This window comes from Notamacropus eugenii, chromosome 1 (genome assembly GCF_028372415.1).
Source record: "Notamacropus eugenii isolate mMacEug1 chromosome 1, mMacEug1.pri_v2, whole genome shotgun sequence".
Lineage (NCBI taxonomy): Eukaryota > Metazoa > Chordata > Mammalia > Diprotodontia > Macropodidae > Notamacropus > Notamacropus eugenii.
Genome location: NC_092872.1, coordinates 367,257,643 through 367,283,660, shown reverse-complemented (window position 1 = coordinate 367,283,660; position 26,018 = coordinate 367,257,643). Strand labels below are relative to the sequence as shown.

At 45.6% G+C, this 26,018-nt stretch overlaps 1 protein-coding gene across 1 annotated transcript in view; it reads left to right on the top strand.

Annotated features, from left to right (window-relative positions):
• NRG2 (neuregulin 2) overlaps window positions 1-26,018 on the top strand; it is a 244,802-nt gene that overhangs the window by 171,247 nt on the left and 47,537 nt on the right.

Genomic DNA, 26,018 nt, shown 5'->3' with positions numbered 1-26,018 from the left:
AAAGATTCAGCTTCCTGGGTTTAAATCTAGCCTCCATTACATATTGAACACTGTGAGAAATCTGGCCTCAGACACTTATGGCAACGGTGCAAGACAGTAGTAAAAGAGCTATCACAAGGAAGTCTATGGGCGACTAAATGACAAATGAGTAGTGCAGATAATCAATGCTGTAGAAGGTCAGAAGGCGGAGAGATTGATGTAGACTTACTTGTTAGGGCTGGAGCCTATCAGAAATACTTTTAAAGCCTCATTATTGTTGTTCAGTCCTTTTCAGTCACATCCAATTCTTTATGATGCTATTTGGGACTTTCAGAGCAAAGATACTGGAGTGGCTTGCCCTTTCCTTCTCCAGCTCATTCGACAGATGAGGAAACTAAGACTTGCCCACGGTCACACAGCTAGTAAGTATCTGAGGTCAGATTTTAACTTGGATCTTCCTGACTCCAGGACTGGTACTGTATTCATTGAGCCACCTATCTCTCTTCCTTAAGCCTTATTTACTTCTGTTAAAAAGTTAAAACTTTTAATGAACTTTAAGTTTAATGGATTCATCAGTTACCTAGAATTGCTTGACCTTTTAAGTAGTTAACTAACTTAGTTTATTCCATTGGAGTGGGTGGAAATGAATAAAGGATGGGTACAATTTGGTGGGTGAGGATGAAGGAAGGGAAGGCCTTCTAGACTGAGAAGAGGATGATGAGCAAAAACCTGGAAGTAATAATGTAGAAGGAAAACCAGCTCATCTTGGGGGAGCATGTACACCAAAAGCAATTAGGGGGGTGTCTGTTTAGAAGTCTGTGTAATGCAAAGGCAAGGGCCTCCTCCTCTTCCCCCATCCCACCCCATCTTTAGACAGCTCTGTAACTGCCTGTTCTTTACAATGGTTGGAAATTGCTGAGCTGAAATAAAGATTTGAACCAAAGACCCTGTTCTGTTAGCCTCCGTGGCTGCTAGTCTACCCTCTCTTCCCACCCAAAAAACTACCTTGTCTCAGGGGGCCAGGCTTTCTCTCTATGACAGGAGAGTTTGTAGGATGGCAATTTATGATCTTTTTGGTGATGAACTCTTAAAAATATAGTAATGATTATAAGATAATTATCTTATAATGCAAAAAGATCCCCCTTGCAACTATTTCAGTAATTAAATTAAGCTATTTTATTTTTAAGATGCTAATGGGAAACAGACCATTAATTTGAATTCATTTTCTCCTGCCTCCCCACCAACCTCCCAGCTTTGGTTTGGATGCTCTGCCAAGTCCAACACTATAGTGGATGCCAGTGTGCAGACAGGGAGATGGTGAAGACTCAAGCCAAGTTCCCATAACTGGAAAGGAACAAGAGGGCAGAAGAGAAGGTTCTGACTTGTTGGCTCCAACGTAGTTCAAGGTCCATAGGACTAGATTCTTTAGAAGTGAGCACACTGCTCAGTTGGCTCTTGTGGGGTTCAGGAGGGACAAGGAGTTCAGGGGATAGACAGGAGTCAGGTTCAACTCGGGCACATTCCCAGAGGCCTCAGAGCCAGCGGGTGGGGCGGGCACCTGGGCAAACAGAGCAAGGAAATGGGCAGGAATGAATCAAGGGCGGTTTAAATATGCAGAAATTCAGCTCATACCTTTGGGCAAAAATAATATGAGTTATATAATGGGGGAGAGGAATGTGATAGGAGGAATTGGGCAGAGTTGGGGGGTGGCAGAGGAGGAGACAGTGGACATGTCTTCTATTGTAGCTGGCTTATCAAGTGGCTATTTTCTTTAAGGTATGACCGGATGAGGGGTTTGTCATTCGGATTTGTGGAGTCCCGATAGCAAAACCTGGAGAGATAAAGATGTGGAAGAGGCCAGGTTGCCAGCTAATAGAAGACAGAGATTCTACAGATAGATAGGAAGGCGTTGAAGGCTGTTGTCCTTCTTTCTTTAAACAGTCTGGGTCCTAGAAGGGATGCTGATAATAATGGAAAGGTCAGTAGGACAGCCTTGTAGATATAATGGGCAAAATCATTTAATTAATCATTTAAGTTATTTAATCTGTCCCCCTGCCCCTGTCTCCAGTCCCGCTCTCTGCTTATCCCCATTTACTGAGGAATAACAAGCCCCTCATCGATACATTTTGTGACCTGATGCTTCTTTTTATGTCTCACCAAGTTCAACACATAGTAGTTGTCACTCTATAATAAATGAAGATGTCCCTCACCTAACCAGAGCGTATGGCTGAGGGGAGGAGCATTCTATCTTGTTTGTGAATGGGGAGGAGAACGTGAAAGTGGAAGATGTCCTCCCACAGCTGGGTTGCGGTAGTTGCTGTTGGTCCCTTGAGGAGCTAGGGTGAGGTAAGGTAAGGAGAGGGAGAGCTTCAGACTGATTTAAGGGGAAAGGAAACTACGCAAAAGAAACTCTTGGCTGGACATCAGACAGATAGTGAACAATGATGGGTAATTAGACCGAGAACTGTGGTGAGGATTTAACCATGGATACGTTTTAGGTTCTGCCACTTGGGGAAATAAGATGGGAGTAGAAGGCATGATCGTCATTTAGTGGGATTTGGTTTCATGCCTGGCACATAGTAGGTGCTTACTATATACTTGTTGATTGATTGGAGACCCAGAAGGTATGGGTTGCCCTAGAGAAGAAGAGGGATCAGAGCAGGAGTTGGGCATGGACCAGATTAAAGTAAGGGAGTGAGAATCTTCCGTGCTCTGTCTGAGGGGTTAGAGGTCAGCTGCAATCTCAGTTGTGAACATAGGACCACATCGAATAGATAGCTATGAGAAGAGTAAGAGGGTTCCAGGTGCTCTTCCATGTCCATATGTGTGCAAGTGAATGACATTTGTGTTCAGGTGTGTGTGTGTCTCCATGTCCTGAGACTGGAAGACCGAAAGTCTTCAGGGCATATTGGGGAGGATGGTTAAGGTCCGGACTGGGACATCACTGGGCGGGAAAAGTACAGAAGCAAGATTGAGAGACAACAACTTTCACATGTTGGACACCATCAAATGTCATTTTCTGGAGGATCAGGAAACATTGGTAGATGAGTGCTGATAATGTGATGCAGATTTGCTAAACCCCAAGACAAATACACAGTCATACAACTTTTCATAGGCTACTAGATCTGAAAGAGAACTGAGAGATCATGTTGTCCAACTCTCTCATCTTACAGATAAGAAAATTGAGGCAGAGAAGAGACTAGATCAGAACCCCATAAAAGTTAGCCTCTGAACTGGATTTTTGAACCAAGGCTTCGCTGTCATTTCTGGATGTGCTAGTAAGTTTGCCAACACCAGTCCTCCCTCCTTCAACTTTCTTATTCTACCAGTTTGGGGTACATCAAATGAAACCAGGGCTATGCCCAGAATCAGCATCCCTTCCTATGATTTCAGTGGTCATCAGAAGTTTCCCTGGGCTCTGAGCTGGGAGATATGGGAAGGGGTTGCAGAAGTGAGTGAGAGTGAGCAAGTGTGTGTGTGTGTGTGTGTGTGTGTGTGTGTGTGTGTGTGTGTGTGTGTGTGTGTGTGTGTGTGTGTGTGTGTGTGTGAGAGAGAGAGAGAGAGAGAGAGAGAGAGAGAGAGAGAATATTTCTAGGTCCCTGGGTTTTCCCTGGCCAGGGTCCTCATCAAAGCTCCCATGTTTATGTCTCAATGAAACCATTCTATTCTGGGATTTCACATGGAGCAATGTCTTTAAGGTCCAGAGCCCAAAGCTAGGAAAGTAGGGATGTGGTCCCATGAAATGTCAAGTCCTAGGCAGTTGGGCTGGGTTGGGCTGGGCTGGGCTTTACTCTACTTACTCTTTTCTCAGGCGAGAATCTTCCTGCCTCCGAGGCGGGTGGATGCCTTTATTGGGCAAGGCTTCTTGCTTCCCTGGGGCTGAGGCGGTGACCAGGGACCAAGAACATGCCTCTGTAGGCCTCTCCCAATCTGCAAGCTGGATTGAATTCTGGCTTGATTCCGTGGGGGCTGGACTCTCCCGGAAGGATCCACACCACCACCACCTTCCCCCAAACCTGGACTCTGAGTCCCTTCAGAGGTGAGAATATAAGACTTGAGATGAACATAGCTGAAAACATCTCCATTTCAAACTTCAGCTAAGAGCATCCCCCATCAGCTGTGCTGGTCCAAGAACAGGGACAAACTGGGCTGCACCAAACTGGGTGGAGATGGTCCTAAAAGAAGCTCCGGGTCCCTAGGTGTAGCGGAGACAATAGCAAGATACTCCTGCCCAAAGCCCACCCACCCCCAAGCCTGCCAACAAGTCATTATGTCATTATATAAATAAATTATGTACTTCCACAGGACTTAATGTGTGTCAGTTGCTGTTACTGCAGGGTAATTATGCAGTTAGTTTTGGAGAGAGGAAGGGAGGCCACAGGGCTCAAGCAGTCCTGCCAAGGCTAGAAGATTCCCCATAGGGGAAGGTGATCATCTGCTGTGGATTGATTGCCCTGGGACACATTCTGTTGGGTCACATGACATCTGACTGGTTCCCCCAATATCTGTCCAGGAGGGGCTGTGTTCTGAAGGATCCTAGACTATCAGTGAAGAGACTTCTTTTCCTGGAACAGAACAGTGGCAAACTCCCAGGGTCAGGTTTCCTAGCCAGTGAGGCTCTTTCCCGCTCCACATACCTCATCCCAGGTGCTCCATGACCCAGGCCTAGCACATGGCTGAGAAAGCCAAATGCCCCTGGAGGTCCAAGGAGAGGGGGGAGTAGGTGGGCCAGGGGAATTGTTTCTTCCTCGTTTAGAGGGCTAGGGTCCATACCTATATTTACCTCTCCCTTCACCATCAACTCCTAATTCCCTTTTTTTTTAATGTCTCCTGCTCAGAACCATCTCCATTTCCCTATCTCTTTCTGTCCCTGACCATTCTGGTTTCTTACTTCCTCCTCCTCCCCGTCCTGCACACTTTGCTCTGCCCAGGCCTGCCTGTCACCTCACCTCTCCCCTCATTTCCTTCTCCCATCCTTGTCCCTTTTTCTCTGCAGCCCCTGGAGCCAGGAGAGAGATCTCCACTCTTTTCTCCAGCCTCTGTCTTCCAGGTTCCTCATGGCCTGTTGCTCCATCTATTCCTGCTGGGACAGCCCAGCCTTGCTCTCTCTCTAAAAGATAGTGGAGGAATGGCAACAAGGGGGTGCCTTTCATAGTGGGAACCTACGTTTCTAAGGGCAAACGTAGGCACAGAACTCAAATGCCAATTCTCAGTTCAGTCCCTTTTCCCCTTCACCTTGTAGTCTACATGCCACAGTCTCTGTCTCTCTGTCTCTGTTTCTTTCTCTGTCTATCTGTCTGTCTGTCTGTCTGTCTGTATGTCTCTCTCTCTCTTTCTCTCTCTCTCTCTGTCCCTCTCTGTCTCTTTCTCTGGAAAGTTTACTTTCAATTCAACAAGGGTTTATTATTTATTAAGATCTATTAGGTGACAGGCATTAGGGATACAAAAATTAGAAACCAAACAGTCCCTGCCTTCAAGGAGCTTGCCTTCTGCTGGGAAAATTATGTTTATACAAATAATCAACTCTTACAAAGCTCACACTCTGTGGCAGTGAAGGGGCAGAGACAATGTGGGCTTGGAACATGGCATGGGCCTCATTATTTCAGCTTTGACACTTGGAAGAAACAGAATTGAATAGAGCTTTGAACTTGGAGTTAAGGAAGATCTGGTTTCAAATCTGGCCTTAGATACTTACTAACTCTGTTATGGTAGACAAATTACTTAATCTTTTTTTTTTTTGCTTCAGTTTCCTTATCTGCAAAATAAGGGAATTGGACTCAGCCTCTAAAGTCACTTCCATCTCTAAATCTCTACAACCCACCAACCCCTGGACCTCATGACTAAAAAGTCAATGCCTCCCATGGACTGAGGGTGTGCCAACCCATGGAAGAGAACCCTGGGGTTTTGAAAGGAGTTTCTTTGGGTCAACTCTGTGTCTCTTGCTCTTCAGCTAGGTGGAACTCTGGGTTTGGAGTCAGGAAGATCTAAGTTTAAATCTGACCTCTGACACTTATTAGTTGTGTGACCCTGAGCAAGTCATTTAACCTCATTCTGCCTCAGTTACCTCAACTATAAAATGGAGGTAATAATAGTACCTACCTACCACCCAGGGATGTTGTGAGAATCAAATGAATGTAAACCATTTAGCACAGTTCCTGGCACATAGTAGGCACTGTACTTGTTTCCTGCCTTCTTTCAGGTTCAAAGGAATGGGGTTCTCATGGTCTGCATGAATTTCTTTGGTCCTGCAGCCAGTGGAAGTTTTCTCTATTTCCTTCTTCTGACAGGAGGATGAGGGGGATGGAGGATGAGGGGGATGGAGGAAATCTAAGGAAGAACTTTCTGACAAGGAGTTGTCCAGACACAGAATGGAGTAATTGGCTATGGCATGGCATCAGTTTCTCTAAAGGTCTTTACACAGGAGAAAATCCCCATGCCTCTGGAATAGCTTAGATGTGTTTCTACCCAGAGGGTAGATGGATGGAAGGATGGACTGGTTGTCCTCCTTCCTTCTAGTCCAGTAAGAATAAGGGCTCTCCTCTCTCTAGTGCTCTCCCCAAAGGTTTCTGCTGAACTACAGGTCAGAGGGAGGGGGTGAATCTTGAGGTTAGCCTTGATTTCCCTTTATGAGAGAGACTGAGGGATGTTTCTTTGTAAACTTTAATGATTGGGGGGGCATTGGGAGTGATTTTTTCCCCTTTGCACTCATAGGCATTTGCACATGACTCAAACATGTCTAAACTTTCCTGACTTCAAAGTATCCCCATGGCACAGACTCAAAGTAGAAGGGTTGCTATATAAATCTAAAGAGAAAATGTTAAAAAGAGTAAAGAAAAAAAGAAAAGAAAAAGGTTGCAAACCAGCAAAACATTGCGTCTTTGCTCCTTAAACGAGTTGAATTAACATGTTATTCTATGATTAGTGTCCCATTGTGTAACCTTAGGGGGGAGGGGAGAAGTTGCTTCTTTAGGCCATTTAGCTTTTTCTTTGTCCTTACGCTCCAAAGGGCCCCCTCCCCCACGCCTATCCACAGGACTCCCCGGCTTAGGTTGCCGAGTGAATTGCACAACCTTTGGAAAGAAAAAAGTTCCCATAGTGATTGTCCACATACATTGTCCACAGGGGATATTTTTAGGACTCCCCTCCCCCTCAGCCGACCCCCCCCCCCCCATGGCACAGTCCAATAAGCTGCCCAGACCCCCCCCAGTGCCCTCCCTCTAAGGACCATAAGAACGTGGAGCAGAGAGAGCCCCAAAGAGGGAGTGGATACAATTGACATTGCCCAGGAATGCCATATAATCAGTCTACGCATGCCGCATGCCTCATGCCTGCCCACAAAATATGGACAGAACCATGGAGGAAGTGAATTTTAGCCATCCCACACTAGGAGGCGATGTGGTGTAGTAGAAAGCTCTGCCCCTAGTTTTCTACGTTCGAGTCAATTTATCTCCCTGAGCCTCTGTTTTCTCATCTATAAAATGGGTATTATAATACAAGTCCTGCATACCTCAGAGTCTTAGAGTGAGGATCAAATGAGATAATGAATTTGTAAACTTTTTCTTCTTTTTTAAAACTTCTACAACTCCATTAATAATTATCATCCTTCCATGATCTGCGTGGGTCTGGGTCTGTTGGGTAGGGGGTGGCAGTTGAGGAATCCTTTTTATCCAGTCTTGCCTGATTAGATATTGGCAACAATAATGATCATAATATGTCATATTTATACAGCTTTACAGAGTGCTTTCCTCACAACAGCCTTGTGTGACAGATAGTATAAGCACTGTTAGCCCCATTTTACATATAAAGAAATTGAGACTCAGGTTAAGTGACATTCTTGTGGTTACATACCTAAGTGTCAGTGGTGGAGTTGGAACCCAGATCTCTTGATTCCAAATCTAACCACACTCACATCGGTGATGAAAGGGTGAGGAAATGGGCCTCACTGTAGCCTATATTTCTATGAGATGGTCATCTGACCCACATTGAGTACTTGAGGAGTGGTAAAATATTCTCTCTTTCTTCTCTGGGCCCAGAATCATTTGTTCACCTCCCTGATACCACTTCTCTTTGCAGTCTAGCCCTAGCCTTCTCCGCTAGTTTCAGAGCTGATCCCAGCCTGAGATAGCTGAGCTGAGCCTGCTTGCTGTCAGCACCCCCATAGGCAGAAAACCTTAGTCACTGATGTCAGAGTAGGTGTAATAAGGGGGGGAGCCCCCAACTTGCCACGAGACGGAGGTACAGTTGGGATGATCTTTGACTCTGATTCTTTGATTCCAGTGGGGATCTCTGTAAGTGGACACCTCTGGCAAACCAGAGGCAAACCACAGGTTAGGAGAGGGAGAGTAGAAAATGTTCCCTCTGTAACCCTTTCAGCACCATCCAGAATGTTAGGAAAGTCTCATTTTTGCTTTCCAAGCAGCCGGACCTGGAATGAGGGAGATGCCTTTCCTTTCCCCTGAGTAGGGAGGGGGGAGGGCTAATCCCATCTTAAACTGGGGTATGATTCAAAAATATACCCCAGGGTTGGAAGCTACTTCTAGTTACCAGAGCAGGAGTATGGTCTCATTCAACAAATAAACATCTGTTTTTCTGCTGCAGTTTGTGGAGGATAGGGCAAGAATGGCTTGGGGGGAGGGTAATGATGGACAGATTCATAAGCTCAAACAGCAAATGGTGATTCCACAGAGGCAGAGATCCTAGGAGAATTAGAGTGAGGGAGAAGGGAGCCTGGGCATTTGGGGTGGGGGTGTGACATTCCATTTACACTCTTTACTCTTGGCTGGGGTGCTGCTGGAGCAGAAATTGGCTCTGGGGTTCTGTATTGAGGCAGAAAGGGAATGTGTTTGTGGGGTAGGGATGCTCCACCATCTCTTATCACAATTGAATTGAAAATGACAATACCACCCCTTTCTTGCTCTCAGCTTTGGACTCACCTCCCCACCTATTTCTCCTGTAAAGTCCCTATAGAAGGGGAGCCCCTATAGGTTTTCTGCTGTCCTCCAAAGAAAGAAGACAGAAACGTTCAAAGACCGAGCGGGCTCCCTAAATACCTTTCAGACAAGGGGTTCATGGGCTTAGGAACTTAAGTAAGATCTTGAAGGACTGTGATCCGGGGAGCAAAGAAACCCTGGGGGTGTCAGGTAAAAAACCAGCAAACATCCAAGCTCTGGCCTCAAGCTCCCAGAGAGTTTAGCAAAGACCAAAGGTCCAGATGTGTGACTCTGGACAGCCGTCCCCCTCTCCATTAAATTGGAGAAGGGCTCTCGCTCCCGGGACTGGCCGGGAGCAAGCAGAGATAGAAGTGGAGGGCTTGCCCGGACCCCCTCGCACAGCCCCAAGGCCCCCGGGAGGAGGGGAGGGATTAGGATAGTGGCAGGCGGGCGGGCCGGCCCAACCGCAGGCGAGGAAGAGTTAAAGGTTCCTTGCAGCTCCCCTCCCCGCGGTGGGTGTGACCCGCCTGCTGGGGCCTCTGCTATAAGAAGGCCAGCGGCGGCAGCGGGCGATCAGGCAGCTGGAGGCGACGGAGCTGGGGGTCTTGCCAGCCCGTGCCTCCCTCCGGGACCCATGGGCCTGGGACTGTTGACCCTAGCGCCAAGCAGTATGTCGGAGACCAAGAGGAGAGGTAGAGGCCGGGGTAAAAAGCACAGGGAGGGGAGAAAGAGGGAGCGAGACAGAGCTCCTGAACTCGGCGATGAAGGTACACGACTTTGGTTTTTTTTCTTTAAAAAAATTAATAATGATAATACACTCTTGACCACGTGTGAAAGAAGCCAGCCAGACCCCGCCCCTGGGGGGGGGGGGCATGTGTCTCTGTGTGAGTATATCTGTGTAAGTCCCAGTGAGGGGAGGCTGATGAGACCTGAGACAGGGACGAGCCAGGGTCTCTTCCTGGCTCCTATTAGGGTGCCAGGGCTGGGGCTTTTCTGGAGGAAAGCTTGAGAAATGGGCATGGGTGGGCCCCCTGCACAGCTGAGATTAGAATCCCTCTCCTCCATCCTCTCGTGCCACCCCTCCCCCAGGCAAAGGAAGGCAACTTTCTGCAGAATTCTGAGCTGGGCAGGTGAGAAAACTGGGATCCTCTGCTGCCCTGGTGACCTGAGGCTCTCTTGGCTCTCCTCTAGGGGATTGGTACTCTCTGCCCTGGCCCACCTTGTCTGGCCCTGAGCCCCCCCCCCCCCCCCTCCCTTTGCTGGCTGGGCTTTCTCCACTGGAGAATGGTGTCAGGTTGCCAGGACAAGACACTGGGGATGGAGCAAACCGCTAACTACCTCTGAGCCAGGCTGAGCTTGGGGGATGGGGGTGGAGTGAGGGGAGTGGCACACCTTGGACTCTACCGTGACAGACTCGTAGAGTTCCATCTGAAGTGTGTCCTTTGAAGCTAGGGGGATGTGAGCAGTAGGTAAATGCTTCCTTCCCTAAACCCATGCCGCAGGTGAGAAGTTGAGAAGGCAAGCTAGGCTAGGACTTCCCCTAGAGGTGAGGGAAGGTGGTGGAGTGAGCTGCAGTGGGGCCAAGAAGGGGATCATGTAGCAACAGGTTGGCTCCGGAGCCCCGTTGTAGGGGAAGCTCAATGTAAGTGGATTATGAGCATTTCTTGGGTCCAGATCTCACTTCCCATCCATTCCTGGTATTTCTAGGCATCTAGGAGATGCTATGGATAGAGTGCTGGGTCTGCCGTCAAGAAGACCTAATTAAGCACTTAGCAGAGTACCTGACTTGTAGTAAGTGCTAACTAAATGCCAAATTCCTTTCCTAGCCCCCATTGTTAGATGTGCTGCTTGGAATAACATCCCTTCATTGGAGAGGGTATAGTTGATAGGCAACCCTAAGAAATTGATTTCTGATTTTATCTTTATCTCACTGTGCAAACATAGGCAAAAGGCTGTCCCATTCTGTACTTCAGTGTCCCCAAGGGAAAAATCAGGAGTGTTCTTGAGTCAGTTAATACCTCTTTCTAGAACTGATTGTTAAATTTTTCACTGTGAGTATCTACACCTCAGAAACGGGCAAACACCACAAATCTGAACTTGAGTTATTGTTTTGTTGATTGGACTTATGAAAGTGGTGGAGAAAATGTTAGTAATACAGATTGCACTCTAGTGTGTTGTGTGGTTATAATTTTTTCTCCCTGGAGAGCTGGTTGTTAAACATTTAGCAGCACATCCTTGGTAACAATCACTTCCCATTTAGGAGACTATATCTATGTTTGCATCCATGTATAGGTGCAGATTTCTTTAGAAAGAAGATTCTGTGAGTACAAAGTTTTACTTGTTATCACTTTAAAAATATCCATCTTTTCATCACTGGGTGGGTATTTCTGGGAATTCCACTGTCTTGGGCAAATTGCCACTGTTGGTCTTTCCCAAGATTACCAGTTTTGATGAACACCATACTGTCTGTGTATGTGTAAAACAGAAGTCACAAGCTGGGCATTGGAAACTGTTGACAGGGCCAAGAGAATAACCATTGATCTTCGTTTAACTGTTGCAACCTATCCAGCCCTAACACTGGATGTGGCAGGTTAGCCGGCATAGTGTATAGATAAGTATCCAAATACTTGCCTAGCTGAAGGCTTAATACATGGGTAAAAGTCCAGTAGTTGGAGACCACTTGTGCCAGAGCAGGCAGAGCACTAGCCTAGGATTAGTAGATCTGGATGCTAGCCCTTGTTCTGTCCCTAACTGGGTGACCTTGGGCAAATTGCTACCTCTCTCTGAGCTTTACTTTCCTCATCTGTAAAATGAAAGAGTTGCAACTAGTCGGGAGTTCTTTACCTTTTCGTGTCATGGACCTCTCTGGCAATCTGCTGAAGCCTATGAACTCCTTAGAATAATGTTTTTAGTGCATAAAATAACATAGGAGTAAAAAGGAAATCATTGTATTGAAATAGTTATCAAAATACCTGAAAAACAAATGAAAAGGGACTAAGTGGTCTCAAGTACCCTACCCAACTCCAAAAAACCCCTAGTTTTTTAAGGCTTGGCCTAATCTGAGCAGAATTGGGATTCTGCCATGTTAAAGAAGGGGTCACTCAGAGAGGCAGTATGGGAATGGGTGACAGTGCTTTCCTGGGAAATAGATATCATAGTTTATCTTGATCGTTCAGGTCAGCATCCTCTATTAATGATACGTTCGGCTCTGTTAATCTCACTCTGTCACCTGTAGGTATCATCATGATGTCCATAGGAAAGCAGGAAGTTGTGGATATCTGTCTTTCCTTGTGAGAAGAGACCATACTAGACTGTGATTGGGTCTGAGATATATGATTCTGGACTCTAATGTGATCAGGAATGTGGGCATCTTTATTGCTTCTAGCAATGAATTCAGTAAATCAGAGAATTCAGTAAATTGTGAAAATGGGCATAAATCAAACAGCAGGCCTAGAGAGTAAGATTTCTACCCAGATGATATGGGTTAATAAATACTAGCAATGGTTCCTAGCTGTTGACACAACAATTCCCTGTCAGATCAGTTCTACTGAAAGGGATCTTGTACCACTAAAAAAATTTATTTTGATTGATAGTTTTTGTTTTTATATCACTTTTTTTCCAAATGTATCCCTTCCCCCTTTCTTCCCCAGAGAACTATTACTTGTGTTGTTGAATCATTAAAGTTGTGTCCAATCCTCTGTGACCTTGTTTAGAGTTTTCTTGACAAAAATGCTGGAGTGATTTGTCATTTCCTTCTCCAGTTCATTTTACAGATGTGGAACTAAGGCAAACATGATTAAGTGACTTGTCCAGGGTCACATAGCTAGTAGGTGTTTGAGGCCAGATTTGGGCTCATGTCTTCCTGCTTCCAGATCCAGCACTTTATCCACTCTACCACCTAGCTGGTGATTTTATATTGTAATATAAAATTTAAAAATGGGGGAGGACAGTCAAAATTAGTCACACATAATCTCAAATCTAACAGTACATGCAGTAGCACATCCATTGTTCTCCACTTCTATAAAGAAGGAAAAGAGGTACATTTTCTGCTCTCTTCTTTGGGACCAAGATCCTCATAATTAGATCCAATCAGTTTCATTTTTGTTTTCTTTTTTAAAAAACGTCGTTGGGGTCATTGTATGTACTTTTCCTGGTTCTACTTGCTTCACTTTCTATCAGTTTGTGTAAGTCTTCCAATGTTTCTCTGCATCCTTCCCAATATTGTTGTATTACAACCCCGTGTCATTGTTACCCCTCAGTTGGCTGTATGAGAGTAGAGGATGAGTTGAGAGGGAGAGAAGGAGCTTTGAGATCAAAAACCAAAGCCTGATTGCAAAGGTTCTATGCCTGGGGTCCATGAACCCTCAAGGGCCACATGGATAGATTTCAGGGGCTTGTGAACTTGGATGAGAAAACATTTACATCTTTAATTTTATTAACCTCTGAGATTTAACATTTTCTTCTATCAAGGTTTAAAAACAAAACAAAACAAATAAAAAAATATTCTGAGAAAGGCTCCATGGGCTTCCTTAAGAATGCCAAAAATGTCCATGACTCCAAAAGAAGTGAAGAACCCCTGTTTTGAAATCTTCTCTCTCCTCCTTCTAGGGTAAGAGTGGGTGTGGGTACTGCCCAGCTGTGCTAGCTATATCCAGCTGTGCTATGCAACATATAGAAGAGAGGGAGGAGCAAAACTGGAGGAAGGCAAGGGACTGACTCTTTTAAACCACAAGTCTGTGAGAGGGTCAGGTTCCAGGTGGAGGGGGTGTGTGTGTGTGTGTGTGTGAGAAATGAAGGCGTGGCCCATACTGTATGAAAAGGGGATCTCAGAGGAGTTATTGGCTTATCCCAGCCCCTGATCATAGAGCTTGTCATTCTTCACTTAGGTTCTTGATTGGCAAACAGGTTCCTCTGTTTCTCTGACAGCCCCTAGAGGCTGGCTTCCTTATCCCCATGTGGGGGAAAAGTTTTTTCCTACCTCACCAACAGTGGGGGCATGGACGCCCCAGGCCTGGGTGGGGCAAGCTGCAGGTGTGGGCTCTGTGGAATGACTCACTAGAAGTTCATGGGGCTGACGCCTGGGATCCTACCCTGGATCCTTTAGGAATCTGGAGTGGGGGGAGTGTTGGTATTATGGGAGCCTCAGCTCTTGCTCCCCTGAGATTTCCTATAAACATCTTATACAACCTGGGGGAGTAAAAAGAACTTTGGATCTGGGTCAGAAGACCTCATTCTAGACCATTTTCCTTCTGCCATTTTCTGACTGTCCTTGGGTGAGTCCTAGGATGGTGAATAGTGAGCTGGAAGGCACCTTAGAGGTCATCCAACCTGATCCCCCTCAATTTACAGATGAGCATACTGAGGCCTAGAGAAATGGATTGGCCTCATGTGACATAGGTAGTAAGTAAATGAGGCAGAATTTAAAATCAGATTTGCTGACTCCAGATCTGGCACTCTTTCCTCTAAACATGATCATTTGCCCTTTCAATGAATCCATTTCCTCATCTATAAAATGAGTATTACATGGATCCCTTCCAGCATTAATATCCTGTTGGGCCTTTATGCTGTATCAGTGCTCCTTCTATGACTATGGCTATAGATTCTTCAAGTTAGACTTTTCAAGGTCACTTTACCTATCTGCCTCTAGTCCTATACCAAGCATCACAGACATTTGCCCATAAATTGTCCCAGGGATCAAACAGATCAGTGGGTATGTGATTTCCCTGTGAAGTGGGGAAAACCGTGTACAGGGTCACTCAGGAACTTCTTAGGAGGGAATAGCAATATTACTGATCTTAGGTCTCAGTTATTCCTCCTTTAGCAGCCCATGTGACTTCCCTGGGTTTGGGGCAAGTTCCTAACCTTCAGCTCCAGCTCGCTGGCACCCTGAACATCATTAGAAACAACAACAAGAAGAAGGTGACGACTTTGTACTTTCTGGACGCCTTTCATCTGAGGAGCTCAAAGTATTTTACAGATGGAGACTCATCCATCCTCAGGATACCTCCCCAGGGAAAGAGGGAGGCTATATATCTGCTCAGATCCCTGGCTCCATCAGACAGGTATATCAACCTGGGAAATAGGGGAGGGGACAAAGTGAGTCAGGGCCAAGGAAACCAGACTCAGGGAATGTAGAGGAGTAGCCATGGGGCTAGAAGGAGAGGGGAGAAATTGGGTCTTGACTTTGGACTGAATGTGGTAGAGTGCACAGTTAAAAGACCCTGAGGTACCACCACTTTTTCCTAGAAGAATGTGACACCTACTATTTGCATGGAGGCCAATTCTGAGTCCAGTGAAATCATAAATCTAGGATTGAGGTGATTTAGAAGTCACCTAATCCAACCCCCTCATGAAAAATTGAGATGTAGAGAGGTAAGGTAATATCTCATGATCCCACATAAGTAGTAAGTGGCAGAACTTGGATTCTAACTCAGATTTGAGAAGGGGATGTAGGGGGTCCTCTTTGACCAGTCATTGGCTGACATTCCCTTTGACAACCTTGGCCTGTAACCCCAAATACATCCCTTTCAAAGACCTTCCAATCATCATCTCAGAACAACACTGAGGCCTGGGCATTCTCAAAGTGTGGGACACTACACTCCTAAAAGGCAGAGATAATAGTGCTGAGACCTAGCCTCTTCTCTGATAATCTTCTGCCTTCTCTGGAATCTGATCGGCTCTTTTGCAGACTAACTGGCTAGGGCAGTGTGAGGCAAAATAAGGATGACTGGATTTTGAGTATCGAGACATGGGTTCAAATTCTGACTTTAACATTCATTACTTATCTGACTTTGGACAAGTCTCACCACCTTTCTTTTGCATCTCACTTTCTCCTTTATAAAATGATCGATTTGTACTTGACAGTTTGGCTCTTTGATTCACTTCATTCTCCCTTATCTATTCAGTTTGCCGAGTCTTGTCAATTCCATTTTCTCAGCATCTCTCAAATCCATGCCCTCCCACTACAACCACCCTGGTCCAGGCCCTCATTACCTCTTACTTGGACTTAGGATAAAAACATTCCACTTGATCTTCCTGCTTCTAGTCTCATCCATCTTCCAATCCATCTTCCACACAGCTACCAAATTGATATTCCTAAAGCACAGGGATATCTATGTCATTTCCCAGCTTAGACAATTCAGTAGTTCCCTGTTGGCATTTCAAATCCTTCACACTCTAGGGTCATGCCCATCTTTCCAGATTGAGCTGACTTCAATCTCATGTACTCCATGTACTCCACCCTCCAGCCAAACTGGCCAGCTTGCTTTACCCTATATACAACATGCTACCTTCCACCTCTGTCCCTTTGGACAAGCTATCCCTCATTCCTGGTACACTCTGCCTCTTGACCTCTGCTTCTTGGAATCGCAGTCTCCCTCCTACTCTCAAATCAAGACAGCCTCCTTCAAGAGACTTTTTCTGATTCTCCCACTTATTGGTACCACCCCCATCCACCCACCCAAGTCACTGTGTATTTATTTTATGTTTATTGGGCACCTATCTGTAAACCTAAGGAACAGCTAGATGGCACAGTGGATAAAGTGCCAGGCCTGGAGTCAGGAAGACTCATCTCCCTGAGTTTAAATCTGGCCTCAGACACTTACTAGCTGTATGACCCTGGACAAGTCACTTAACCCTATTTGCCTCAGTTTCCTCATCTGTAAAATGATCTAGAGAGGGAAATGACAAACCACTCCAGTATCTCTGCCAAGAAAATTCCAAATGGGGTCACAAAAAGTAGGACAGCGACTGAAACAGGACACAACAATCTTATAGACCTATGTATACCAGTAATCATACGTAAACCCCTTGAAGGCAGGGACTGTCTCACTTTTGTATTTGTGACCCTAGTACCTGACACATAGGAGGCATTTAATAGATGCTTATTCACCATTTGATTTTCTAACCCCTTTCAAGACTAAATCTCTGACACTATCCAGGAAAATGGAGTATTTTCTCTAGGTAAAGCTCTCTGCTTTGTACATAGGGGTGAGCCTGTGACTTTGGCCTCCTTGAAACCATGTTTTGTCTAAATTCTTGATATTGATAAACTTGCTGGAATATGCATGAATGGAAATGGGATAAAGGAGTGGACTTTTGTTCTGTTGCCTTCTCCTCCTCCTGACTTTCAAGCAGCTGCTGACCATCCAGATTAGTAATCCCTTACACATGGATAAAATTTGACAGCTTACAGTGGACTCTCCCATTATTTGCTCCTCACACAGCAGAACTATGGAATAAACAGGGCAAGAATTCTTATATCTATTTTACAGATTAAGAAACTGAGGCTACCAGTAAGACTAAGTAACTTGCCGAAGGTCATATAGTTAATAAATAACAGAATCGGGACTAAAGAGAACTCAGGATTCCTGACTCCCAGACTAGTATTCTCTACTAATGATCAATAAATGGGTTGTCAACTGTATAGATCATCACATAAATATAGGATGGCACTGCCATGTGCAGAGCCCCAAGAGGGAATGTGGCATAGTGGGTGGAGAGCCAACCTTGAAGGCAAGAAGAGGAAGATTCGAGTTCTACCTTTGGAACACGCTTTCTGAGTGGCCCTGGATAAGTCTTTGTTTCTCAGTGTTCTAGGCAACTCTTAATTATGCCCTTTGTCGGGTAAAAGGATTTTCCTATATTCATGAAATCACAGTTCCAGTCCCTATCCTTATCCTTATATGCAAGGTCCTGTGCTCTGGGTTTTAAATGGATGATGCTGCCAGGTTGATGAATATGTAATTTGGAGTGGTCCATTCAGGACTAAGGGGATGAACCAGAGGAGTGAGTGGGTGGAGGAGGGAAAAGGAAAAGGCAGTAAAAAGAAAGATGGGCCTCGCAGAGAATCTGAGGAGTTAGGAAGCAACTAAGGGCCCTAGCTAGGCATTTTCCCTCTTAACTTGGGACTTCTATGAGAAGACACTTCAGATAGATAGGTTTGGACCAGTGCATCATATGCAGTGCCCCCTGGTGGCCAAAAGTTAAGGCCTGGCCCTCTCAGGAGAGAAGGAAGGGCGTGGTAAGGGAGTTGTGGAAGGCTGGAGGGGGGGGGGGGGGGGGGCGCGAGGAGGAGGGAACCTTTGGAGATAACAGAATTTGGAAAGAAAGATGCTAGGGATGACCTGGTCCAAGTACCCTCTTTTTATACATGAGTAACTGAGGCCTCCAAGTGGCAATGACTTGGATAAGATCACATTGCCCATTAATGACCGAGCTGGTACTAGAACCCAGTACTTACTCTTAGTAAGTATTTATTCTATTGTACTGCCATTTTATGGGCATCCATGCTATTCATTATGTACTGCCAGCAGAAGGGACTGGGCGACAAGCCAGAAGAAAATCCAGTCAATCTAGGACTGGAGCCATTATTTTCCCATACTCTGCACATCTCCTTATGGTCTCAAGACCTCTGCCCTTCTCTAGTCATCCCAGGCTCTGGAAGGGGAAGGCTTTAGGCCTAGGAATGGGGAAGGGAGTTAGAGACAGCAGTACAGGTTTCATTCTTGAGGGAGGTGGGGTAGTTAGGAAGGAGGACTGAAATTCAAGAGGATATTGGAAAAAATTTTTGAGTTGATCCAATCCTTGCCCATATTGATTTTCCTCAACCCTACCCCATTTTGGGGAGAAGGAAAACACAACCAAAGAGTGTGCTCAGCTTTCAGCAACACGGGGAGGATACGGTACCCAGAACCTCTCGTTCTACTTGAGGACTCTGTCTCTGTCCATCCCATCCCACTCCCACTGTCAAAAAATAAAAAAAATAAATCCCTAGCTCTAACCCCTAAGCTTCCTGGCATTGTAACTCAGTTGATGTTTGAGAGCAACCTTCTGTAGAGAATCAGGGGTCCCCAAAGAGAAGCCCAGTGTTTCAACAAGTTGAGTTGAGGATGTTTTAGATTTAAGGGATTCTAGTCACTCTTTCTACCACTCCTTCTGCACACACACCCATGTAATTTAGGGAGTCTTCACTCAGAGGCGGAGATACAGCCCTACTCTCAAGACAAATAAAGAATGATTTTTTTCTTTTTTGTGTCTTCACTCTCGATGTTAAACAAGCATTTCACTCCTGCCTTTGGGCAGGAATTTCCTGGTCAATGGTTGGTTTTCTGGTATTGTTCATTCATTCTGCCTTTCCCTGGATGAGACCCATACTGCTCTCCTTTCTTGCCCCAGGATACATAGTCCAAGTTCTCATTAGCCCCAGTATTCAGCTAATAGCCTCCTGGCATTAGGGGAGACATGCCTCACCCTCCCAAGCACCTCATATCTCCCCAACTAACCTTTGCCACCTTTTCCCTCTTTTTCTCTGCATGCAACCTCTCTCCAGAAGACTTCTAGACATAGTACGCACCTATCTTCTCGCTTGACCCCCTCCCTGACCTTATATCTTTCCTACCTTCTACATCCTACCTATATGTCCTCTGTAAATCCTTTCCTGATTGCTGCAGCTGACGATGACTTCTCTGTATTTCTGTAGATTACTTTGCCTGCCTCATTTGTGCAGCATCTACCCCATTCTGCCTTGTATTCCAGTTATTTATCAACAAATTTATCAGGGAAACCAATTAGACTGTAAGCTCCCTGAAGGGACTGATTTCTTTATCATCCCAGTCTACCACAACAACTTGTTGAATTGAATGAAAGGAAAGGCATTATGGCAAGAGAATACTGGAGGGGCAGAGGGTTAATCTGGAACCGACTGCCCCCACAGCCTTTGTATTTGCTGGTCCTGGCTCTGCTAGGGTAGGTGAGAGGAAGTCAAGGAAGATGGGCCCTAGTCCAAGGTTCTCTCTGTTCAGCTGACTTCCTTGAGATAGAGAAAAAACACTTGAGTGGGCAGAGTTGGAGGGTGCTTGTTAGCACCCAAGAAAAGGAGTCATCTCTGTCAAAGGATGAAGAGAAAGGGATTCTTTCCCAAAGAGGAAAATGTCTCCCCTTAACCCACCCCATCCCTGGGGCCTTGGTAAATTGTTTGTGTTTGTGGTTTTTTTGTTTTGGTTTTTGTCGAGTCACTGATTTTTATTTATTTAACCTTTTGTGGGAGGTAGGGACCCGAGCTGGCTGAAGCTGTGTTTGGGATTGTTTGAAGTGGCTAGTGAACATGTCCTTCTCTGGTATTGGGGACAGAGAAGTTCAAGACACTCATAAATGTAAAATGTCAATCCCATAGTCCCATTTATCCAGGAGGGGGGTGGTTGTCTTGGAAGGATGGATTGGGGGAGGTTATGGTTTTTTTCTCCCTGATAGGTTAGAGAACTTGGTTTCTGATTTGTAGTGTGTATTCCCAATATAATGACCACTATCACCAGCATTAATGAGTTTTTCATGATTACTGTTCTGTGAATAGATTCCTCTCCCACCTTTCCAAACCTATTTCATGGTGTAGAAGAACGTATGGGGAAGCCTGACTTTGGGTCCCCAGCTCTTCCCTTGATCTTGCACAAGCCAACTTCACTTAGAGTGGAGATGATGATTCTTTCCCTGCCTTCCTCATAGAGATTGTTCTGGGGAGAAAGGGAGATCATTGATGTGAAAGTACTCAGAAAACCAAGGTAAAATGGTCCTCCTGGCTTTGTTTCTAGCCTATATCAACTCATAGGGAAATGAAATGAGTTCCCCACTGGGTCAAGTAGGGCTCCCTTTTATCTTTGTTAAAACTTTCCTTCTCACCCTTCAAGGAGAGGGTGCCTTGTTCGAGTAGCTCAGATTTGGAGCTTGGAGATTAACTTTATTTAATTTGGACATTAACTTTATGTCCTTCATATCAATATTCTTTGTCATTCTAAGCAGATCCCTAAATCATGGTAAAAGTGTTGGAAATAACCCGTCTACACTGAGCCGAAGAGAAACTCCAGGATTCATCTCTGAGTCTATGGCAAGGCCCCTGAACTTCCCCCTCTCGAGTCCCTACCTAGTCATAAGGCATTAATTAAGGAAACTCATTAGGGTTCTGAGCCCCCAGGGAGTCATCATCCTGGATACAGGAGGATATCAAGAGTGACTCTGGACTTTCCTTTCTTTCTGGGATCCAGCACGTCCTCAGCTGCAGAAACCTTGGCCAAACTCTGGAGAAAGGCAGGCAAGAGAAGAGTTGTCAGAGAATAGTCAGCCCTCTCTGGGCTTTGAATAGACAGGTAACTAAAATAAGTTAGACAACCTGATCTTCCTATTCTAGCCCTCCACCTCCTACCCCTTCAGCAGAGACGGGGCAGAGGAAAAGAAAAGACTTGTCTATCTGGAGGTAGAGTAGCACTGAGCATCTCCCCTCTCACACACTCAATGAGGTGAAAACAAGCCCTCTGGAGTTAGGAGATCAGTGAAGACACAGACCTAGATTATTGGTGTAGGCTTCTAATCCCTGTTATTGAGGATGCTGAAACTGGTAGGGAGAATGATGCTCTTGGCAGTTCTAAGCTGTAGTTGCGTTAAAACCAATCGAGTGCCTACACAAAGTCAGACATCAATCTGGTGAGGCCCTGAGAGGGCAGAGTGTAAAGTCTCTGTACCAGTGGGCAGTGGGATCACCTGTAAGTGACGGCTGAAGGTAAAGATTGAGTATGTTTGCACCTTTGGGGCAGAAGGAAGCCAGACTAGTGAGCATGGCAAGAGTGGCCCATACCTCTCATGGATAGGGCATGGAGCCTTTGGTCTATGTCTGACCCATGTCATTGTGTTACCCCTGGATGATTGCAGTATATACCCATGTACCTCTGTGACAGCTGGGTGACTATAAACTGGGTGATACTCCCCTCCCCCACCCCCAGGTGACTGTAGCTTTCTGCCCTATGTGCCTATATTACCTTTGTTTAATTTTAGTCCCTGCCTCTATGATTCCCCAGATGCTAGAGTTTCTTCCTCATCGCTAAATCTGAACCCCCAAATGACTGTAGTCTGCCTTGCATGCCTCCCTAACCCCTATATGACTGAACCCAAGGGTTGGGTTCTGTATCCACTGTATGGAATGGAGGGTGGAGAGAAAAAGTGCCTGATGAGTCAATAGGGGGAATGCTTTCCCAAAGAAAGTAGAGACACTAGCCTTGGCTCCTACGGGCTCTTCCCTCCCTTGCCTTCCCCCCTTCAACTTGCTCTCACTTCTTTCACCTTCTTCCAGTCTCGGCCGCAGTCTTACGTCTCCTGCTCCCTGGCTTCCTCAGCCCCTTCTCTGCAAAAGAATATGGCAGTGGGCATGTCATGAATGTTCGTTATCTAATGCTTGAGCTGAGTTCAGCGGAGACCAGCAGCTCTGGGTTCGCTTAGTCTGTAAGCACTTATGTAGTGCTTCAGGGTTCTGGGAAGAGCTTTGCCCATGATATCTCACTGTGATCCCCACAACAAGCCTGTGAGGTCAATGCTGTTGTTATCCCCGATTTAGAAATGAGACCCAAAGCAGTTAAATGATTTGCTCAGGGTCACACGGGTAGTCAGTGAGACCGAATCTGAACTCAGATCTTCCGGATTCTAGTGCACCATCTAGTTGCCTAAGCCAGGCAGGGGCAGGTAAAAACACCTGGCTAAGTCCGTACCAGGCTGCCATCAGAAACCTTGCCCCTAGGGATGCAAATCGGCTCAGCTGGGAGTTTCCATGCCAAGTCCCCTCTGTGGTGCCTGCACCCATGTGCATCTGAGGGCGGAGCCACTCCTGCAGACCAATCTCAGGCAAGGCTGTGAAACCGTCTGGCTGCCCATTTCACCGAGGAGGGGGAGGGGCGGGCACCTGCCAAAGCAGCCTCTTAACGTCTGTGGCGTTTTTTCTAATTTCCATTTCTTTTCCTTTCCATTTGAACTCAGAGTCTGTAATTATCAGCCTATGGGTTGTAGCAGGATTGGGGGTGGAGAGAGGGGAGTTGGAGGCCACACCTCCCTCTGGGCTGGGGTGCAGGGGGAGCCACTTGGGAAGGTGGAGGGGGGCTGTTGAGATGCTGGGGCCTGCTTGACAGATGGGAAGTGGGAGACTTTGATGTTTCGGGGTGTTTCCCAGCAAAGGGGCTGGCTCAGCATTAGTCAGGAGGGTGAGGATCATTAGTCCTTTCAAGAACCCGCTGGCCCTGCCCACCTATCCCCTTGTTATTGATGGGCGGAGCCTGGAAAGGAGGGTGCTGGGGGGAGGGGGCGCTGTGCTTTCCCTGGGTGGTGAAGCTGGGCCTCCTGTGTCAGATCTCTGAAGGCCCGGTGCCCGCCTCAGATTAACGAGGTTGGGCTGTCAGCATCAGAGGCGCCTCCCAGAATGCTAAAAATGAAAATAACTTGTTGATGATATTGTTTTTTATACTGGTACCAGGACACAGGAGTGACGCCTGGATGCAGGTGGGTGGTGTTGAACCCCAGATTAAGGCAGAGAGCTACCCTGCTCCCCACTCCTCCTATGGGACTTGAGGTCTTTGACCTTTGTGGTGTGCTCTGTTTACCTTCAGCTTTGTAGAACCCAGCCCCAAGGAAAAGAGTTTCTGGTGACTTAAGATTTCTATAAGGCATTTTCTTTTTATTGCATGTACCACAGCTGCCCAAGGAGAACTTTTCTGCCTCTAGACCTACAACCTGTGACAGTTTCAATGAGGTTCTTCTCAGAGGTAGAGAAATGAACTAGGTAACCTTCTGACATTCTTCCAGACTCAAGAAATCCATGAAAACTGAGGTTCTAGGGAAGAACTTCCAGAAAGAGAAGCATCTCTGAATTTGGGGGACCCAGGAGAGAACTCCTCCAACCTCTGGATTTCCCACCATGCATTCTTATTGAACTAAGATAGATAAGAGACCTTTGATGGTAGTTAAGGAGGACATTCCCTGAGATTTGATCCTTTCCTTCTTTTGCTGTTTAACTCCAGGTTGGGGGTCGGTCACCCCAGGATTTTCAGAATGAAGCATCAGTATTGTTTAATGGGGAAGTGCTGTTCCCACTGCTACATATATAACTCTTCGCTGTCTGCTATTGGCCTCTGCATATCTGCCATATCATTTACTTACATTACATGAGGCACACAATTAACTTCTTTTGGGGGCAGAAGCTGCCTTTAGCTTATTGTTTTAAAGCTTCCCCTCCTTGAAGGAGCCCTATCTCTGGTCTAGAGGTGCACAATGAGAATAAAATCAGAGGTAAATCCTTCCCTTGGCTGAGGTTTCAGTGTCACTGTGTAGGTACTAGATCCCTTATACCATCTTATGGTACCCTCCAACCCAGACAAGCTCTAGAGTGAATCCCAAAAGGTGGATTCCTCCAATTTGTTTGGACCCCAAAGGCTGTCCCTGAGATAATTTCCTAAGCAGTATATGGAAAGGACCCTAGCTCCTCCTTACCCTGACATCCTCCTGGATTCCAACTTTCTTCATTTAGCTCCTCCTTAAAGCCTAATCTGAAGCATCTGGAAGCAGTTGGTTCTCATGGGACAACACTGATGTTTTTCTGTCCTCTCCTCATCAGTAGCAATAAGATTTTGTCCCTAAAGGTCACTCAGCAGTCAGAGAAGGAAACAAAGTCCTATCTAGCACCACTCAGCTGTATTACAGACCATTAGTTATTGGGGAAGCTCTATGCATTCCCCCACCCCTCAGACCTTGAGTGTTGGCCCAGGTTCAGACTAGGACAAGAACACATATCGTTGGCTGCTGTCTCCTCTCTGTGTTTTTCCTTTAAATCAGCCAGGCTGGCCCCAGGACATCAGGCTTGTTATGCTGAGTAACCCAGGACTCAATCCTCAAGACTCTATTCCTGTTCTGGATAGAGCCCACAGTGCTGACTAGGTTCTGAATAGGATACTTCCTACAGAATGGGATTTGGTGGGTGCCAGAAAAGTTCCTCCTTATCCTCCTCAACCTCAACTAATCTTCTGAATAGGGGCCAGCAGCTTTGAAGATGCAGTTCCTACAAAGGCGACCTATGGCGTAGTTAGATTGCTAAACTGCTAGTCAGAAGACTAGTTGCAGCCTTACCGTGTTGCACTGGGCTTTAGGGAAGACCACTGGATTTCACTTATATATAAAATCACTTAGCCTTCTGGCTCCAGGTTCATCATTATTAAAATAAGGAATCAGTCTTTTAGCAAGTATTTATTAAGTGCTTACTGTATGCTAGACTCTGTGCTAAGCATTAAAGATATAAAGAAAGGTAACAGCTTTTAAAATCCTTACTCTAAAATATTATTAGTCATTTCATCTCCTTAGCCTCTGATTTCTCATCTGTCAAATGAGGACACAGACCACAATCCTCTAGATTGTGGTGAGGATCAAAGAAACAGATGTGAAAGGAATTCACAAAGTCCTTCACACCTGAAATAGAATATTGAGATGTTAAATCCTCCTAAGAGAGGGAACAGGGAGGCAGAATAATATAATAGAAAGAGTAGTGGGACTTGGAGTCAAGAAGATCAGGAATCCAGTCTGGAATCTGAATACTCATTAGCTGTATGATCATGGACAAATCACAACCTTAAAAAACTTTTTTTAATTAAAAATCTATTTTCTCTCCTTCCCACTAGGAAAAAACAAAAAGAAATCCTTATAATGCATATCAAAACAAATTCCCATGTTGGCCATATCCAAAAATATATGTGTTAATCTGGACCTTCAGTCTCTCTGTCAGGAGGGCGTTAGCTTGCTTCATCGTGAGTCTTCTGGAATGTTGCCTGGCCATTGCATTGATCACAGAGATCTTTGTGCTTTTAAAGTTGTTTGTCTATACAACGTTGTTATTGTATAAATCGTGCTCTGGGTTCTGCTCGCTCCACTCTATCATCATACAGGTCTTCTCAGTTTCTCTGAAACTGTCCCTTTCATCATTTTTACAGCACAAGAGTATTTCATAATTTGTTCAGCTTTTCTCCAATTGATGGATACCCCCTTAGTTTCCAGCTCTTTGACACCACAAAAAGAACTGCTATAAATATATTGATACATGTAGATCCTTTTTCTCTCTCTTTGATGTCATTGGGGTATAGGTCTAGTAATGCTGTATAGCTAGGGCAAAGGGTATGCACAATTTAGTGACTTTGGGGTCATAGTTCTAAATTGCTTTCCAGAATGACTGGACCAGATCTCAGTTTCATCAACAGCGCATTCCTGTGTGTCTCTTTTTCCACCACCCCTCTGACGCTTATCATTTTCCCTTTTTGTCAT